A 17,936-nucleotide genomic window follows, 5' to 3' on the forward strand; every position below is an offset into this window, starting at 1 on the left:
TGTCTGGGGGACTAGGTGACTGTGTGCAATCACTTGCTGAGTCTGTGCCTCTGTCTCCCCAACCTGAACACAAGGTCCCAAGTACCAGGCTGTTTGGATGGGCAGGTTGGATGGGCACAGATGAAACAAAAGTCTTTGACTTGATCAGAACACCTTCCTGTGTGTGATATAGATGCGCATGTGTCCTGGAACACACTTGGGCACACTCATCTGCAAGGAATATCCTTCTGTAATATAAAGTTATTTTAGACTCTCAATACTTACACCTTGATTTAATGGAGCATTCTTATGTGAGAGTCCAAAGAGTCCGGTTCCTCAAGGAAATGGCTTTCTATGTGAGATGGTTTCCTATAGAGTGTTTTCATCTCTCCTCTGCTGGGTCCACCACCTATAGAGCTGTCCCCAGGCTGTGAGCACCGTGAAGACATGGCTCAAGTCTCTGTACCTCTGTCATCCACAAAGGTCCTGGTTCACAGTAAGCCTCCAATGCTTATTTGTTAGACTGTCCAACAAATACCCTCTGCCCCGTGAAGTAACAAGCATTTGGAAGAGAGGTTGATGCTCTAAGTCATCAGATCACACCCCTGGGACCTGCAAATAGTACAAGGTTAGTCTAGCAGCCTCTGGGGGCAGGGCCTGAGTCCTGTGATTCTCACAAAAGTGCAGAAAGTATAGGCTTGGCCTTGAGTAAACCATGGCTGAGATGGGAGTGGGAGGCTGGACAGTCTTCAGTAGAAGGTCACGCCTCTGTCCAATGACAGTATCAGTGACTTTGGATAAATCTCTTGGTCCAACAGGAAAAACATTTCAGGTGGACAGAACACCTGGTGACAATTCAAGAGTGACTATTTCTGATGGGAAGACAAGGAGATGAATTTGCAAGAGTAAAAAGCACCTGTGAAAAAGAAGTGTGTGGGCTCCCTGCAGAAGCTTCTGTGCTGACCAGGGAAGACCACTCAGAGAAGGACCAGAGGCCAACAGAGGCTGACTCGACTTCCGTGATGAGAACAAACCAAAACCACCACCTTACCGATGGCTCATTCTCTCTGCCGGGGTGGGGAGGCGGGGGGAGGAGGAGATGTAATGAGCTTTCAAGAAAGGCATCATAAGTGACAAATCTTGGTGTTTTCACCAAGTCTCCAACAGCCCCTGGGAATAACCGGTGGCCTCGGAGCAGAGCCCTAGCATCGATGTCCTCCACTCCAGGTCTTCAGAGAACACACAGAAATGCTGACTGCAGGCCACCTTTGATGGACCTGACGGGAGTGGGACGCACATGCAGACAGGCCCACTACGTTTACTTCGGGACAACCTGAGCGTGGTCTCTGGGCTGGTGTCCCGTGTCTCTGGAGCCCATGTCCTGCTTGTCACGGGGTCTTCCACGGGTTGGTGCGCTTCAGCTTTCCCAGCAGGGGAGCAGGGGCGCAGGCACAGAGGGCTGCCCCCACCCCCTGCACCCCCCAACCCCAGCCAAGATTATGTCAAATAAGCTGACATCCCACCAGATTGGATTCTGCAGGAGCGATGGGTGAGTTCTCCAGGCCAGCTCTTGGGGAGTCAGCTGTTCCCCTCTCAGGAATAGTCTGGTGGAGGTTGGAACACAGACCTTCCCCCGGCACAAAGGAAACTGGGGTCTTGAAGGGAGTGGGACACCCCGGGATCACGCCGACGGGAAGGCAGGCAGCGTCTGCAGCCCTGGCTGGCAGCCTCCCAGGGCGGAGGCTTCTCCTCCAGAGAGCTGCCAGCCACCGAGCATGGCTTGTTCCCGGCAAAGGCACCGCTTCCCGGGAAGGCCTTCCAGGCTCACAACTAATTAAAGGTTCGCAGGAGGTAGGGGGCTTGGCAAGAGCTGCTAATGCTTTTGACATTTGTCCAGATTAAAAATAATCCACCATCTATTGTATCAGAGATCTCCCTGCCGCTCCCTGTTCTCACAAGTGATTCTGGTGTTGCTCTCGCTCTTGCTAGACTCGCAGTGTTTTGGCCCAAAATGGAGCTCAGCAAACAAGGCACTTGGAACAGATTGGAATTGAGAGGCAGCTTCTCTCTGAGATTCTTTCCGACTCTTCCTCCCTCCCTTGGTCCCTCCCTCCCTCTCTTTTCTTCTTTTCTTTCCTTCAATATGTTAGAAGCAAGGGACCAAGGCTCTGAAAAACCCAGAGTGTTACTCAGTGGAAACACAGGTGTGACCACTAGACTCCTTGTCCATGCTTGGGGCTCTCGGACAGTTGTGGCTTCATGGTTTAAATACACACATAACGGGCACCAAGGATGGAGTATGGTTCTCAGCAGGCACTGAAGATGCAAAGGGAAACATGACCTGCTTACACTGGCCTCTCTAGAAAGCAGACAGCAGCTAAGCACAGGAGGCTATCTGCAGGGTGGGCATCCTGAGCCGGCCACCACTTTGCCAAGAGCCACCGTGCGGCTTCCAGGACACCCCGGACAGGACATGCTGAGCACAAGGCATAGCATGGGTTCAACCCAGAAGGATTGAGAAAGCCGTAGCTGCTGGCTCCCCCAAGCTTGTGTGCCCCACTAGTCGAAATCTCCTGTGTGGGGTGTTAGCTCTGTTGCAATTTGGGCTGGGTCACCTGAGCCTTTGACCACCACCGAGAAAGTCAGGCCCCACGCCCCACACTACGACCATTCATGTGAGTCCAAGATCCAGCTGGTGGCGGGACTGGGCAGGTAGGGGAGGTGTGGAGAATCTGAGGGGGGATGTGCATGAGGGTGGTAACGTCCAGTCCTGGTCCGTAACCAGTTGGTGATATAATAATAACAATAACTAAGATTTATTAACAGGCTTGCTGCGTCTCAAGCACGGTGGTAAAGACTTGATGTGAATTTCTTAATTTAATACTTATCAAAACCCAAAGATCTCCCTCTATGACAGACTACAAAGCTATACTGTAAGTACTGACGACTTCTCTAAGGCCACTTAGCTGACGGGTAGCAGGGACCAGCGTTACTCACCGGGCTTCCCACCGGTGGCTGTTGCTCAGGGATCGGTGGTTCAGGCTGTGCACTGGAGGCCTGAGTGGCAGCCCCTCCAGAGCTGCAGGTGCCCCAGGCTTGGCCAGGCACTGCCGTCGTGCTCCCCACCTGCCGTGTCCCCACTCGGGCCAGCGCTCTATGACCAGGCACAGGTGGATGTGGGGCATTCCTAGGGGGTTTTCTCTGGAAAGCTAAAATTAAAATAAAAAATGTATTTCCCTTCTCCAAATTAAGTGCTGAGAACAGTGCATAGACTTACAGAGTTCAAGTCAGTGTCGAGGCCTCAAGGGATTCCCGTTTCAGTGGCAGAAATGTCTCCATCATGATTCAGGACAAACTGAGAACAGAAATGAGAGTGGCGCCTGGATTCCTGTGGGTGTCTACATCGGCAGCCCTATATGAGAGCCCCAGAGCCCCGTAGGGAGTTGTGATCTCAAGATGAGCCCGCCATGCCCACCGTCAGTCAGGTCAGGGCACCCTCCTCACCCTGAAGGCATCTGGGACAACCTCCAAGGGCAGGGGACAAGGGAGGAGTGAGCCTGAAGCTCAGGATTATCCTTTCTCCTAGAAACTGCCCCACATCCCAGCTGGGAGCCCGAAGACAGTTCATGCCTCCAGCTGTATGTGTCCTCCTGCCCGGCTAAGCGCTCACCAAGGAGGCCCCGGAGTATGGGGCTTGCCTGCAGGGGGAGGCTGCAAGAGTCAGGCCCCTGCAAACGTGTTGTCTTTTCCTAACAGAGGCACTTCTTGCAAATCAAGAAGTCATTCTGGCTATAGACACCTGTCACTCGGGGGCTTCTGTGAGTCTGGATCAGCACCCGTGAGAATGATCAGCCTCGGGGTTCTCCAGAGACAGAGTTTCTAGGTCTGTAGAACTGAAGGCCAAACACTAGCAGAGGATGGGACTCTAGGGGACCTGGTGGCTCCCACAGACCCCTGCCCCTACGTCACACCTCCACCCTCAGATGTCTACCCACTAAGATGGCAGGATTCCCAAACCATCTTCCTCGATTCATTTTCTGATTTCTTTGTGGCTATAACGAAAGAAAACATGGGTTTATTGGATTTGCATAGTATGGTCATTTCGTGTATTCTTAAATCTAAAACACACATACGCGCACATAAGGTGCCAGGCATTGTGCCTATGATTGCAGTCCAGGGCTGAACAAGACAGCCCCTGCCTTCAAAAATCATACGAGTTAGTACAGAAAACTGCATGAAACTGAATTACAATGCTTATTTTCTAGGCAAAATAAGCTTCAAAGGGGGGTGTAGAGATTTTTCCGGAAGAAGATGCAATGAGGGAAAGAACATTTCAGCCAGAGAGGAAATGAGGAAACATCTCCAGTACAGAAGACCTAATGGTCCATGGTGCCTGGGGATGGCCTGGGCCCGGAGCAGACTGATGAAGTCTGAATAAACCTGGAGTTTCACTAGCTGGCTCCTTGAGCTCTGCATTTCTGTGGGAAGGTGGACAGGAAAGGCTTTAGGGTTTTTTCTAGCTCAAAGACACAACAAATCGTACCCATCTTTGGCCAAGACCTGGTATCATAGAGCCAGAAGGTACCTTCAATTATTCTGCTCAATACGAAGCCACCTGTGACTTCCCGGAGTTGGGAACGGTTTGCCCGAGGGCATTAGCTGGTCAGTGGCTGAGCTGGGGTGGGGTCTGGCTCTGCGTCCAGGGCTTGTCCCTTTTGTGATTCTATCTCATTAGGGGAGCTCCGTGTGGCTCCAGGGCCGTGATTCCAGCATTCCACTACCATTTACCATCTCCTCTCCAGATAGGACCCCTCACCACGTGTGAACGTTGACCGCTTACTGCTTGGGTCCTCCAAGGCTCCGTCAACTGGTCCAGGCAGATGGATGGCTTACTTACTCAGTATTCAGGGCGGCATCCAGACCAGGGTGCTGTCTAAAGGTATCTAATGAATGAATGAATGAATGGGTCATCAAAACACCGCTTGTGCAAAACTAACAATAAGATTTATCTTAGACACTGTCTGGAAGGTGAAAATCTCATTACAACGTGGATCATTTCAAGGGACTCCCCAGGTGCCGTGGCATTTTGTGATCGCCGCTGACATGTTTACACGACTTTCATCCTGACTTTCGGAGCCTCCACTCGTCTCGTATTAGCCTTCTTAGTGTTTGTAGACTAACATCCCACTTCCTCCTGCCTCATCTAATTAACTTCTCTCTGAGTTTGGCCACGAGCTGCTTTCATGTGGAATGCAGTGGAACACATTAATCACGCCCTCCTTTTCGTTTGAGCCCCTTATCTATGTGAAACCATATTGATCTATTTCTCCTTGGAACCCATACGACATGCATTGTTTTCACCTGTAATTGGCTGCTCTGCTTCCCTTACATGCATCGTTCATTAATCAACGGGACTGTTGATGCCATCATAATAATAAACCCAGCGTGCGCTAGCTTATTGTAGCCACTGGGTTTATAGCAAAGAGTTCAGAAGTTCTTAGAGGCTACTGACTCTTGAAGGTGAGTCTGAGAATTATAGGGGCCTCAAGGGGAGGCTCATGGGGAGGCTTCTTGTATTTTTGCAACCCTTTGTCTTTGACCACCCTGCCAGTAAGAAGTCTAAGAGCTGGGTAACTAATCCTGGGTTTCTGAATGGGTTTGGGTCATGATTAGGACTTCTCACCCTCCAACTTTACCATTCTCCCCACTGCCCAGAGTTGGACCCTTTAGAGTATGAGAGGAGAAAGACAGGGTGACTTATATCTCAGGGTGACTCCTTGGTAAGATTTATCCATTAATTTGTTGTCAACTCTTCGTAAGGCACCAGGTCCCTACCCTCGTGGCAGTAGAGACAACGCCGTGTCATCACTACAATGCTAGAGCTTGCCTAAGGCACAAAGGGAACAGAGAGCAAGGAAGCCCAGTCAGTGGGGGGAACCAGGGAAGGCTGCCCTGGGCGGGGGGGGGGGGTGGGGGGTGGGGGGGCCTGGCTGAACCTCGTAGGGGATATGAGCTTTGATCAAGAGGCACAGTGCAAGCAGGTGGCACGGGCAGCGGGCTGGATGCATGGGTAAGGATGGCATGTTCTTGGAAAGTTCACTAGTTCTGTTTCTCTGGATAAAGGACCTGGGGTGGGTGGGGAAGAGATGAGATGTGCAGGTTGGGGAGACCACATCCCAACCTTGTTTGCCACATTCAGGATTTTACTCAGAAGCCTATGGATGACACTGAAAAGATCGAAGCAGCAGGGGAATGAGTTCAGATTCACAAGTTCGAAGGTGCAATTGGGCACCTATGTGGGGCGTGGACTGCAGGGCTTCCAGACGGAGCAGACATCACTTGGAGGGGGGGAATGAGGTGGAGTCCCCTAAGAATAGAGCCCCTCCAACGATCTCATAATCTGCCGCCCCTCTTCAGCAGAACCTTCAGACAAGAAGCACTCTGTTTACTGCCTTTTGTCCCACCTGGAGGCATTGGCCCTTAGCAGCTGCTCTTCCGGGCCCTATAGCCTCTTCTCAGTTGGGGCTCCACCAGCCCAGGAGCCCACCAGCTTCGGGGCAGCCCCTGGCAGTGTTCTCCAGATCCACTTCCTTCAAAATTCACTCCCAAGTTCTTTAAAGTCAGACTATAGATGGTAATTTGTGTAGACCCTGCTCTGTCACTTTCCTGGTTCCTCCTTCAGTGCCTCCCTCCATCCTTCAGCTCTTTTGTGTTTTTGTTATTGTGATAAGAACACCTAATGTGAGATCTATCCTCTTAATGGATTTTAAACATATAATACAGCATTATTATCTACAGCACAATGCTGTGCACCAGGTCTCTAGAACATACTCAGCTTGCGTAGCTGAAATCTCATACATGATGATTAGCAGCTCCCCACCCGCTCTCTCAGGCCCTGGGACCACCATTCTATTCTTTGTTTCTATGAGCTTGACTACCATAGAGACTTCTTGTAAAGGGACCCATTCAATATAAGCTCAGGGTCACCTCCAGACTCCGCGGCACAGAGTCCAAGAGCTCCTTTTCTCAGTTCCCTCCCTCAGATACCCTGTGATCTAGTCAGTGTATGAATGCAGTGCCACTTTCTTTGCCGGGGCTGCACGAGCTTGCACCCGATTCAGAAGAGCTGGGGGTTTCTTTCCTTTTGCCTTCCCTCTCTCTCCCATTTCTCCCTTTTCCTTTCTTTCCTTAATTTGTTTTTATTGCAAAAGGTGTGTGCCTGTGTATAAAAGAGTAGATGGATTATAAGTGGCTGGCTGGCTGAACTGATAGACAGATGGATGAGAGAACACTGTCAGAGTGAATCCAATTCCAGAACTCTCCAGATTGAGACGAGAACAATGTCAGTACATGTGAAGCCCGTGTACCCTGCAGTCCCACCCCCCTTCCTCCAGTATGCGGTTGGCCATTCTTCTCCACTGTGAGCTCACAGTCCCTTTTTATTTGACTTATTTTCCCACATAAGTAGGGCTCTCTAAACAACATATTTACTTTCTGAAACTTATAAAACGGAATCATTTGATATCTGTTCTTCACCACATGCTTTTTTCCTCCCCTTTCCTCCACATTTCTCTCCAAGTTGATATGTGCACCTGTAATTCATTTATCTCTCATGCTGGATATGGTGATTTGCAACCACATGGTTTTTTTTTCTCCCCCTTTGCTAAATGTTGTCTATCTCCCTCAGGGAACAACCGGGTTGTTTCCAGTTTCTTGCCTCGACCAGTGCTGCTCTGGATACCACTGAACCAGTCTCTGAATGCTGGGATGTGTTGCATGATGACCTCAACAACACTGGGTATTCTCTATGCCAAACACGTGGGCGTCACAGAGTTTTCAGAGTGGCTTTTGCCTGATTAATGCATTTTGATATTATATATATATATATATATATATATATATATATATATCCCCTATCCCAAAGGCCACCAAGTATTATACTATGCAGTCTTAAATTTGTTTTAAGTTTGGTTTTCACATATAAACCTTAAGTCATATGGGATTCATTTTTGTGTATGGTGTGAGGTAAGAACCTCCTTTTATTTTTCAATACAGTTAAACAGTTTTCCTGGTGTCATTTATTGAATTTTTTTTCAGTGATATGTTTCTGCTTTTTGTTGTTTTCTGCTCTGCTTGTCATCTATTTGTATATTTGTGCACAAATATCCTCTTTACAGTGTAATAATATTCCTATACATTAGAATGAGCTATCTCACCTTAACTTTTATTCTACATTTTGCAATACTTCAGCAATTTATTTTATCACACGTTTGTTTATTTGTTTATTGCATTTGTTCCTACATATTTTACCTTCCCCTTGTTCCATAGTTTATTATTGTAGTATGGAAGTGCATTTGACCCTTTTATAATTTTAGATCCATCAATATTGCTAAACTGTCATAATAATGTAAATGATTTATTTCTAAATGATTCTGTGTGAGCTTTATAGAAAATTGCATCATCCATAAACAATGACAAATTTATGTTAGACTTACTTTCGAATTTATACACATTTTTTCTTGTCTTATTTTTCAGGCTAGGATGCTCAATATAATATTGAATAAAAATATGATGGTGGGGATATTTGTCTTTTTCTGAGACCTGAGGGAATAGTTTCTCCCTACTTAGTAAAATTCTCTAACATATTGAGAAAGTTTTCTTCTTTTCCAAATTTGTTAATCATTTTTATCAGAAGTGCATGGTGAGAGAGAGAGAGAGAAGCAGAGACACAGGCAGAGGGAAAAGCAGGCTCCATGCAGGGAGCCTGACGTAGGACTTGATCTCAGGTCTCTGGGATTATACCCTGGGCTGCAGGCGGCTCTAAACCTCTGCGCCACCAGGGCTGCCCTCATTTATTTATTATGTCTTTCCTTTTCTTTTCTTTTTTTTTTCATTCATTGTTTAAAAATGCAATTGTTTACATCTGTAAATTTTTCTTTAAAAATGCAATGATGAATCTTTAAGTTTGATATGTTTTATTTTCATCATCATGCAGTCAGTTCTTACTTTTCTCATAATTTATGATTTCTTCTTTAAACCTGTGACTTGGTATAATTCTGGATGATTTTTCCTGCCTTTCCTCCCAAACGTGATAATTGTCAGGGTAACTATAAATATAAAGATTCTTCACATTCTTTTTGTTCACCGTATAGAGGTAATAACACAATTCTTAGTGGCATTTCAATGTCTCACTATTATAAATATTTAAATCCCAAACAAACAAGAAAGATGAAAGTATGTAGAACAAAAATAAATGTTTTAGCTAAACTATTTGGGGTAAACCATTAATTATGAAAAGCACCTACGTTTTGGTTTATAGTTCACTATAAACTTCCAACTTTTGGGATATGTGGTCATTATAGATCAATGCCTGGTGAGTGGCTACTCCGTGACAGAGTAAAGACTACACTCTAGTGTCTTCATGTCAATTTCTACTTTTTCAACCAATGCTTTTCTCTTTATTCCATACCCTTTGAACACATTTGAATGGGAACCTCCAATAGAAATATTGTCCTGGTGTTTTTAATAACTCACTAACTTTCATTAGAGGAGAGCCCAAGACAGATTTGTGCCAAACCACTGTGTTGTACATAAGTGACATTTTAGTTTGACTTTGCAATAATTATCTTGCCACTACAAACAGTAATGTAAACCACCCAAATCATTTACTTCATCTCTTTACACATAATGCTGTTTGCCACGGTATTTCTATCATCTCTAGGTATTTCTCATACCATAGCATATTTGCCATTAGATGAAGACAATATCTTCCTTTGGATTTATGTTTTTCACTTCCATTTTCATATTATATTACCAAACTGATGATCCCTTCCAACATTTTAATTCAATTTTATTATTCAATTTCACCAATTGTATTAACATTACAAGATATTTTTTAAAAATTTTATTTATTTATTCATGAGAGACACAGAGAGAGAGAGGCAGAGACACAGGCAGAGGGAGAAGCAGGTTCCATGCAGGGAGCCCGACGTGGGATTCGATCCTGGGTCTCCAGGATCACGCTCCAGACTGAAGGCGGTGCTAAACTCCTGAGCCACCTGTGTTGCCCAGCATTACAAGTTAAAGAGATGTTGCCAGCATCAGGATGTTGTGTAGAATCTGTAAAAATATAATGCACAATATAACTGGAAATATTAACAGAAAGGGATTTCATACTCTATGTCACTTTCCTCCTCAGAATCGATTTCCATTTGGTGCCATGTTGCCACATATTCTAGGAATACACCAATATTTTTCTTTCATGTCTTGGAGAAAGATTCTCTTCTATCCTTTAGGTTAGTCACAGGCATCAACCTCATATTCCTGGGTATTTTTAGATGGTTGCTTTTAAAAGCTTTCTATTTTCATTTTCTTCATCTTAGATGTCATGAGTGCAAAATTGGATAAACTCATGTTAGCATTGCTCTTGAGTTATTTTTTCCCTCTATTTCCAATTCATGATCTATACATACACACTTGATAAGTACATACTTGTATAAAATTCTTATCATCCATTGTTCAAAATTATAGTTGAGTTCCCATAAAGATATTTGAAGCTATTTTTCTGTATATTCCTTTAATCTTTCCAGAAGTAAACATTTCCCATAATAAAGGCCCAACCAGCTGCACTAAGCAAGACATATGAATAAAAACACTGTTTAAGATATCCTTTGGATTCATATAAATTCAGAGGTTTTGTTTACTCAAAATCAGTTGTAAGCTACTAATCATGTATGGCATGAACCTTAATGAAGTTTAGGAGAAACTAAATATATAATTGACCAGAAGGGAAATCTGAAGGTCTGCCTCTAAAACTTCTCATTGTTTAGAACTCCTCTATCTATAATCATAGCTTAGATGCATATCTAATATTTTGATACAAATAATTTAATTCCATATCTCCACTTTCTATCTTAATTTGCTTCATCGTAACACTCAAATTTACCAGAAGTCGTTTATTATTCCAAAGTTCTAACCAAGCAGACATTCACTCAAAACATAAAAGTCAAATCTGTCAAGATCGGCTCAGCTCCTGACCTGACCAGTCCCTCTGGTGACAGAATTTTCTGCTTCAGAATGCCTGCAGTAAGTTCTGCTCATAGGAGGTGATCTTTGATTTACCATTTGAAAGGCTATATGACATCCTTGAACCTGCAATGGGCATAATGCTGGTGTCACCACCCCTCTCCCAGTTACTGTGAGGATTAGAGCACTGAACAAGCTAAACAGAGTTCATGGTATATAATAATGGTCAACAATTGTTTATTGACTAAAGAAATAAAGGATGAATGAGCCACATGCTTGTATATGTATTTTCTTCTTGTAAGAATGTTGTGATATTTCTAGAAGCCCGTATAAGCAATGTCAGGCCAATGCTGGACAAAGTAATAAGAATTTATAGAAGTCTCTTCATTGGTTAGAAATTCTGGACTAATCATCACGTCTCACAATCAGATAGGGGTTAAGATGGGTTTAATTTCATGCTTCACAAACTTGTTGCAATAACTTTATTGACAAGTCTGGGGGCGGGAAATGAAAACTTCAAATGTTTCTGATATATATGTGCATGTATTTTAAAATTATATGTAAGGCCAACAGAGCTTTTTCTTATAATTATTTTCAAAACTAAACTTCTTGCACTATAGATTCTGTTCTTTATAGATGGGTAATTTAAAATCCAATTATCGCTCATATACATCAAAATAACACATTTGATATTTATATTTATCACAGATCTGCCATTTAACACCTCCATATTATGTTCTGCTTTCCTCCTATGATCACATTCCAAAATACATTCTACAGTCCAATTTTTTTGCTTTTTTATCATGAATATGACATTCATATTGTGAAATAAGTGCATTCAATCAAATGCCAGTTATCTGTACCAGGTAGCTTTACCTACACTGCCTAGAATATAGAAGCAGCTCAACACTGCTGTCATTGTTATTTGCATATCACTATTTACAATATTCACTACCAAATAATTGAACAGTGATCTTGATAAATTGACTGATGTTGCTTAACTATTCTTTGTTCATTGATTTCCCCACCTCTCCAAATTAAATGGAATAAGGTAACGAAGAGACAAAATTCCTTCTCTAGAACAATCTCCACTGGCTAATTAGTTATTATGCAAAGACTTCATGTAAAGAGATCCTCCAGAGTGCACGGTAGGCTCTCAGCCTGTGCCTTCTAATGGCTTGCAATCTTGTTTGTTCACTCTTGCCTTCTGAATGCATTGGTTTGGTTTTATAACACCAATCCTTACCAGAAGTGCTATATACTCATAACAAATGAGAAGTACAACTTTATTTCCTGTAATGGTTTGGAGACTGTCCCATGCTATTTGGAAGAATTGGATTTCCAGTAAAACCTAGGTCCCCAGGTAGCCTGGAACTCAGTTTCAAGCTGAAATATGTCTTCATGTCATTTGAGGATTCAGGAAACCATAATGCACAATGAGAGGGCAGGCTTGGTTTGAATTTGTTACCTGCTCTGTTTTTCAAAGATTTGTACTTTGCTAATACCGATGAAAGTAATATTTTCCTGGTTAGCTCTTAAATCCTTGATATACTTTCAGAGCTCTTCTCCTCTCTGATTTATCCTGAAGATGAAGACTTATCCATGATCAGATTCCAATCCAGATGTATGACTTCAAGAATCCAGTGATGTGCACCTTTAAAATGTGATTTAACCCATGACCAAAGCAGCTGAATAGTGGCAAAGGTGAGACTTACAAAGAGACCTAAATCAAAATCACTGTAAATGTGTACATCTCACACTCCTAAAGAGCTGTCATATAAAATTCTGCCTACAAGGAAAAAAAAATATAGTAAACTGACAGTACCACTATGTGAATAAGAAAGACCCCATAACATACATTGTTAGTTGTCTTCCTAAATGGCCCTTTCTCCCCTTTAAAGAAATTACTGTCTGTGTCCAACCACAGGATCGCATTTCTAATAACCTTCCTTTAGATAGGCCCAGTTGCTAATATCTGGAGAACAATGATGGGAGCTGCACCTGTGTCTGATGACAGAGTCTTCCCCTTTTGGTACCAACAGTTGGGATGAGGCTGCTAGATCCAACCTAAATCGGGAACCGAGACTAGAGGTTTACCCTTGGCTGTGTCACTTCATAGGTCCCTCCTTTGAAGTAAGTGGTGGCAGCTCTCTGACCCTCTGTCTCTGGTACCTGTAAAAGGGAGATAGCAGGGTCTCCCGTGTCTGCTTCACCATGTTGAGACGGCTAGCTGTTACATTCAGGGACCCTTTGTCTTTACTTCTGTGGATTCCCAAACAATGAGATTGCCAGAAGCCTGCCATACAGAAGCAGGAGGTAAGTGTATGTGTGAGATACAATGTTTATTTATGCATTCTATATACATATGTATGTTCAGACATAAACATACTCTTCGAAATTAATTTTTCAAAATGTTCTATGAAATTCGTTTCCATTTTGGTTATTTCATCTTTTAGTGCTGTCAGGAGCTTGGCCCTTTCACAACTGATAAATCACCCACATTAATCTGTCTTCCACCCGCTTCCTTCAGAGTGTTCCCTCAGCCACAATAAGATCTGAATGTGTGCCTCTACACATGGCATCCCAAATTATAACCTCCCAAGTCTCAGGATTGTTTTCAAAGGGCTAAAAATTGCCATGCTCATAAAAACAAAACAAAACAAAAATGGCAACCTTGTTTGCCTTGCCAGTCTGTCAGAGCTTGAAAAACAAACTTCATCCCAGAAAGACAAACACACACAGCAAACATGGAGAAGGAGCTGCTGAGAGAGCCCAGAGAATCTCCAGGCCAAGGAACAATAGAGGAGAACGCAGCCAGACGGTGTGCGGAGAGGCAGCGGGCCGCACACATGGTGAACGAGAAGGAAAGAGCGTAACCCCAGCCGTGGAAATGCATGTGCTTGGGAGAACTTTCCCCTTTGCACACACCCGATCTCAAATGACAAGACGGCCCCGCCGTCAAAGCTCATACATGGGAAGCTGTGTCTGAGTTCAGCCCTGCTCATCCCTTCCTCTTGAAAGATTGCCAACTAGAAGGCACTGGTGAGCCTGGGTTCAATGAAGGCGTATTAACCTAGCCTGACTCCCTCCATCAGGTATACAGATACGCGGACCCCAACAGACACCAAAATCCCAATTTTGCAGATCATTGTTAGAGTGAATCAAAGCCAGTCAACTGCATATTTATTTCCTGGAAGGCTCCATTTTACAATCTCTGATGAGCTACAAAATAAAAAGGCGACTTTGGCGGATTTCTATATTAACAGTTTATATTAATATTCTACAGGAATCCTTTCTTCCAAGGAATCTCAAGTACTTGCAAGGAGATTGGATGCTGCCCCAGCTCTGGTTCCAGCAGGAATAAATGGCAGTGCTTGGCAGCCACGGTGCAAACCTTAGCGATGTCTCAGGGATGTGAACACAAAGCCGCACATGTTACAAGTAAGTCTTCATTCACACACACTCTGGTTGGTCTGTCAAAGCTTGGCAGCTGTTGGCCCCAGGAGGGTCAGGACAGATCTATCCCTTGCGGAGGGGTCTAGAGTCAGTGCCATGCAAATAAATTCTTTCTGTGGCCAATGAACTTAGTGGTGCTATAGGGCACCCTTTGATGAAGCTTTTCTACTTGACGTCCGATGTTCTAGACTCTTCCCTATGTCAGGGAGTGCTTGGTGCGATCCTCGATCCTCTGAGGCTGCTAATTGTTACTGTGCACACTGTTCACATGAGGAATAAAAATTCAGGGATAGAACTTGTCCAATGCCATAGCCAGTAAGTGGCAGAGTCAGGTCTGTAAGCCCAGGATTAGTGGTTCCCAAGCCCATGCCTTGTTACTCCACTGCTTTGACGCAGAGTGATTCCAATGATGGCAAGACATGGAATCCACTCTGTTTTGCTTACAGATACGGTGTTCTTTTCGCTTGACTGTGCTGAGGGAAAGGGGCTGAGGATTGTTAAAGTTCCTAGTGGCCAAGCTCCCAGTCATTCAAGTTCCCTTACCCTACCTCTTAATTCCATTCCACCTGGGACACATGGTAGGATCTCTTGTAAAACTATCTCTGGATAGCCTTTTTTTTTTTCTTTTTGGTAAAAATTTATTATTATTATTATTATTATTATTATTATTATTTTTATTCATCAGAGAGAGAAAGAGAGGAAGAGATCAGGGGAGGGACACTGGGGGAGGGTCAGGGAGAGAATCTGAAGCAGACTCCATGCTGAGTGCAGAACCCAACGTGGGGCTTGATCTCACCACCAGGAGATCATGACCTGAGACAAAACCAAGAGTAGGCTGCTTAACCATCTGAGCCACCCAGGAGCCCCTGAGCATCAGCTTTAAGACTAGTAGGAGGACACAGTGTCTCCCTAGATTGCCTCAATAATAAAAGAACATGGACACAGTTCTCTTTGATTTTCTATTTAATTCTCTAACTATGAAAATATTCATTAATTATGTATTTCATGGTAGGACAGGGTATGGACCGGATTGACCAAGTGCCTCATTTTCCTCAGTGCAAAATTTAAAGAGATGTCAAAAAAATGTTAATTATGATTAATGATATTTCAATGTAACATTTAAAAAGCCAAAAATAAAGGGCAAAAAATCATGATAAAAATATAAAAGTTTTAAATAAAGATAAGATCAGTATTAGCAGCTGTTCCCTTTGCCTCAGGCTCCAATGAGCTCAGCGCAGCCTGTGCTAGACACTAAGCCTCTAGAGACCCACCAGGCTCCGGAGGGTAAGGACTTCTTAGAAATCTGATCTCACGGGATACCTGAGTGGCTCAGCGATTTGGTGCCTGCCTTTGGCCCAGGGTGTGATCCTGGAGTCCCAGGATCGAGTCCTACATTGGGCTCCCTGCGTGGAGACTGCTTCTCCCTCTCCCTGTGCCTCTGCCTCTCTTTCTCTCTCTGTTTGTCTCTCATGAATAAATAAAATCTTAAAATCTGATCGCAGTATTTGATGCAAATAACATCAGTTTCCCCACCTTTAAATTGGGAAAAACAGTTTGTCCTTCAAAAGAAAGGTATTAGAAAGTCACTGGAGGGGACTCAACTTAGTTTTCCTGATGTTGAGCTAGAATGAGGCTAGACATGAGTGCAATCTTACAAGATAAACTCTTATGTTTCCACAAAGGCCAGGTGGTGACTATGAATCACAGCAGCTACACGTAGCATGACAGACAAAAGCCATGGTAAACTTACTGTTCCTTCTGTCCATGGAAACTTCCGTGTGGTGAAGAATCCTGCTACACACCCCAAGGCAGCTTTCGTGGATTAGAGTAGCAAGGGTCACTGTGGACTCCAACGGCAAGTGTGATGGCCACTTCTTCTAGTCAAGGGTAATACAAATGAGACAGAAGAAACGAAAGGCGGACTGCCTGTGGGGGCAGCGCTAGTGGAGGGAAATGGAAATAAAGACCAAAACCAGGTCCCCTTGCCCTTGGTCTGTGTCACCTTGACTTGTGAACATGCATTCAAGTAAACCTTCCCAAGTCCATTCTGCAATGAATGACGCAGGTTGGAACTTGGCAAATATTAATTAAATACGTTAGAAGAAATTCATTACATACACAAATGTCATTGCTTCATTGTAAAATGACAAAGCATGCGTGGAGGGATGTCACGACTCTTTCCTTTTACGGACAAAGAACATGCATCCAGGAAATTACATGATGTTTCTGAAACCACCCACCCTTCGTGGGGCAAGCAGATTATTATCTCATCCCGGCCACTAAGTCCAGGCTTCAGGGAGATGGGAGATAAAAGCACATCTCTCAAATATCTGTCTGCGGCTTTCTGTCCACAAAGGTCAAGGCTCTTTAAGGAAAAGCCAGTCTTCAACTGATTTCAGACACCGTTATGGATTTCCTGGTAGTACTTTTATTTTTTTTTAATTTATTTTTTATTGGTGTTCAATTTACTAACATACAGAATAACCCCCAGTGCCCGTCACCCATTCATTCCCACCCCCCACCCTCCTCCCCTTCCACCACCCCTAGTTCGTTTCCCAGAGTTAGCAGTCTTTACGTTCTGTCTCCCTTTCTGATATTTCCCACACATTTCTTCTCCCTTCCCTTATATCCCCTTTCACTATTATTTATATTCCCCAAATGAATGAGACCATAAAATGTTTGTCCTTCTCCGATTGACTTATTTCACTCAGCATAATACCCTCCAGTTCCATCCATGTTGAAGCAAATGGTGGGTATTTGTCATTTCTAATAGCTGAGTAATATTCCATTATATACATAAACCACATCTTCTTTATCCTTTTATTTTAACCTATATATTAAAAAGCTGAAATCCTCAAAATATTAAATGTGGAGTTACCATAGGATGTAGTACTTCTACTCCTGGGAGTATAAACAAGTGGAATAAAAACATGTGTCCACACAAAACTTGGATGTGAATGTCTATCAACCAATGAATGGGTAAACTAAGTGTGGAACGTCTGCACAACGGAATTCTATTCTGCAACAAAAAAGAATGGAGCACTGACATGTGCTACTATGAGGATGAGCCCTTAGTACGTGATGAGTGACAGAAGCCAGACACAGAGGAGCATAGTTCTACAATTCTATGTACATGAAATGTCCAGAACATTTCATGGGGAGGCAGTAAGGAATGACCGGTCATGGGTATGGAGCTTCTTTCTGGGCAATGAATGTGCTCTAGAATTAAGTACTGGTGATGGTTGCACAATTTTGTGAATATGCTAAAAGACAGTGAATTGCACATTGTATTTAACTTTTTTTTTTTTTAAACCAGGCTCTGCGCCTAACTGCCTAACATGGGGCTTGACCTCATGACCTAAAATCAAGAGTCACGCTCTACCCACTGAGCCAGCCAGGTGCCCCCGAATGTCACACTTTAAATGGGTGAATTGTAAGGTTTGCCAATTGCATCTCACTGCACATTGTTTTGTTTT

At 43.8% G+C, this 17,936-nt stretch overlaps 1 long non-coding RNA gene across 1 annotated transcript; it reads right to left on the reverse strand.

Annotated features, from left to right (window-relative positions):
• Positions 1-9,868: 9,868 nt before the first annotated feature.
• Positions 9,869-16,453, reverse strand: LOC144324728 (uncharacterized). Its single transcript, XR_013390158.1, has 2 exons — positions 16,211-16,453; positions 9,869-10,098 (listed from the first exon to the last, which is right to left on the reverse strand). It is a non-coding gene; the product is annotated as an uncharacterized LOC144324728 (long non-coding RNA).
• Positions 16,454-17,936: the final 1,483 nt, after the last annotated feature.

Source organism: Canis aureus, chromosome 12 (assembly GCF_053574225.1).
Source record: "Canis aureus isolate CA01 chromosome 12, VMU_Caureus_v.1.0, whole genome shotgun sequence".
Classification (NCBI taxonomy): domain Eukaryota; kingdom Metazoa; phylum Chordata; class Mammalia; order Carnivora; family Canidae; genus Canis; species Canis aureus.